Raw genomic sequence first — 3,021 nt, forward strand, 5'->3', positions numbered from 1 at the left:
TTATCACCGGAAATGGAAGAGACCCATGGTAGAATGGCACATTGGCGGTGCAAGCTAGGAACAAAATGCAAATGCTGGGAATGATTCTGGTAACTAGGGAAGAACCCAACAATAGAGAGTGAATTCACTGTTTGAAAGGTCATAGCATTGCCGAGGAAACTGAGAGGAATCCCAGTTAGAGCCGATGATAACACGTAGCGCTTGTGCGTGCTCTCAAGAACTTGAGCATTTCCATAATCATCAAGGTTTTACCAACATCCGTGTCAAGGATCCTGGCAACACAACTTGCTACCATGATGAATGATGATGGATGATGCAGATGCAAAGGAAGATAACACTTTCTCAGATTTCACCCTAGCAATGCCAAGGAAAGAAAATCTGGATGATCGACCGAGAGACATTTAGCACTCCGCTTCTAATGTTCTCCTTGATGTGCTAGTGTATCCCATTCATAGATATGGTTTGATAACTAGAACATCAAGTAAAAGGTCGGACTTCGGGAACACAAAAATCCATAGGGGCAACTAGGGAGTAAATCCTACGAAATCCCTATGGGGAGGTGGCCAACTTCCTCAAACAAGATATTATAATAACAGGTCTTCCGGCTGGGTGTGTTGGCCATGACATCCACTTTACCGGTTTCCGAGGGACCGATGTTATAGTTTTTGGGAAATGTTCCAACCATCATATCTGCCTGAGATTCAGATCTGGTTGGTGTCAGGATATTCCAGACTCATCGAGTCTAGGAAGAAAAATGAAAGTTTGCAACACCAATCGACGAGATGACGTTGCGAGATTCTCGGGAAATGAACTACATAGCAAGCTCCAAACATGAGCTGGTTCTGCTACAAACATATGAACATGTTGTCCGAGACAAGCATGGCCACGTAGTAGTCTTATAATTAAACACTACCGAGTTCAGGTGGGGAACCATCATCGAGGATATCGAAGTCTTTACGCAAGTCCATGGATTAGATCCCAAGCATAGACTTCTTTTCCTTGAACAAGTCAATCAGTGGCTTGGTGTGCTAGGATATACATATGGAATGAAGATGATCAGTCTAACAGACCACAGAATTCTTCGCACGTGCATGACTGACTTGGGACGATTCCAAAGGAGGTAAAAACATGCTTTCTCGAATTCACGGCGGCAGCTTGCATCAAATGCACGTGAATCAAAGGAAGTCACTTCTTTCATCCAAACATATGCTTCACGAGCGGGGCATGAAGAAAATGCTTACACAAGTTTCCAACACTAGGTTGATGTTCAACATGAATCATGGGGGAGACAAAATGCTGCTGATGGGCTCAACAACAACTCATCGAAATTTCCATATCACTGGACTTCCACCATCATGTGAACACGGTGATAGTATTGGTCAGACCAAAAGATGTAATGGTATATGCTCGAGGGATCAACCACGAGTAAGACAACATTACGAGCATCGTTGGTACTGATTTGATTGACGATAGCCCACACTCAAATCAAAGGATTGATAAGACAATAGGTCCAGCAACTGATCACAGGGACCAATCGATGAAGATATCATCTTTCTTCAACACACACTACACAAGGATATCCCTTTGGAACGAACTAAGTTAGGCAAGCTTTTATCTTCCAACTCTCCAAGTTGTTGTCTAGCTTAACCAACTAGCTCAGGGATATCTAACACCGATTTTTGGGGAAGGGGGTGGTTTACAAGAAACCAACTTGATCACGAGCTCAACATAGCGGTCAGGTGACAACCTGGTAATACGTCCGAGAAGATATTCAGAAAATCACGAACCACCGGTATGTTACTAAGCTCGAGAGCAATCTTTCTTTTCAGGGCAAGATGATATGATCAAATGAGCGAGGACTTGACAAAATCCTAACTCATCAATCAAAGAGTGCACCAGGAAATAAGGACTAGGTAGCACAATCATCCTTAGGGCGATGATTCAAAAATCAACATGCTAAGAATGAGGTTATTGTCCATTAACTACCAAGCAACAAGGTTGCTAGGAGTATTGAATTCACACATCACGATTCACTTGTCGGCATTCCGGTTGCGACAACACGGAACTGAGGGATGAATAATGATGGCGAGAAGTATCACTACATCAAGAATTCATAAGAGCCGGTGCAATCCTCATGAAAATCCTGACATAAAGACGGTAATACTTCAGGGTAGAACAGAATCAAAAGCTGGGCTGGCATTTTGATCTGCGGAGCATGACTACCTTGATCCAATCCTAGATATGGATGAGGTACTGGAGTTCATTTCTCCTAGTCATTCTGGAATAGAATGGCTTGATGGACCACAAGAGTAATAGGTATCGATGAACGATTGCACGCATACTCTTGACTATCAATTGATAGACGAGGGCCAGAAAACAACTAAAGAAGGACAACTCAAAGGAACATATGATTTTCCAAGTTGTGGATGCATGGACTAGCATGTCGAACGAATTCAACATATTTCTTCCGGATAACCCATGCAGAAAGGTAGAACTGGCAGAGTCACAATATAGAATCGAGAACCCATCGAGAGCACTCTGATTGTGATCTTTCGATCAGCGAGGAACATCTGCCATAAACGGTTCATAGTATTTGGAAGAAGGAAATACCACGAACATCGAGGACTAATGCAAGGGTTACTAATAACCTAAAGGAACGAGCAAAACTATCAACATGAAGCAAGTAGGGTGAATCTCGGGTTCAAAATCCAGGAGTAGAATACCTACTACTAAGTGGCATCACGGGATGCTTTCGAGGATAAAGGCCAGAATCATCACACTGGGACACAAATCATGGCTAAATTACTAGATGATCCCCTAAGACACCTAGGGTCATAATACCAGCTCCAACATATATGTCAAGGCAATAAAGTACCTCAACTCACCGATTAGTGTGGTTAATCTGGCCCAAAGGTACATCGAAACGGGGGAAAGGAATTTGCAAATTGCTTCAAACTATTTAGAAACCTGGGATGACTCGGACAGCATAACGGCTGTAAATGCTCAAAAGGTTTGGAGACA

This window comes from Triticum aestivum, chromosome 7B, assembly GCF_018294505.1.
Source record: "Triticum aestivum cultivar Chinese Spring chromosome 7B, IWGSC CS RefSeq v2.1, whole genome shotgun sequence".
Lineage (NCBI taxonomy): Eukaryota > Viridiplantae > Streptophyta > Magnoliopsida > Poales > Poaceae > Triticum > Triticum aestivum.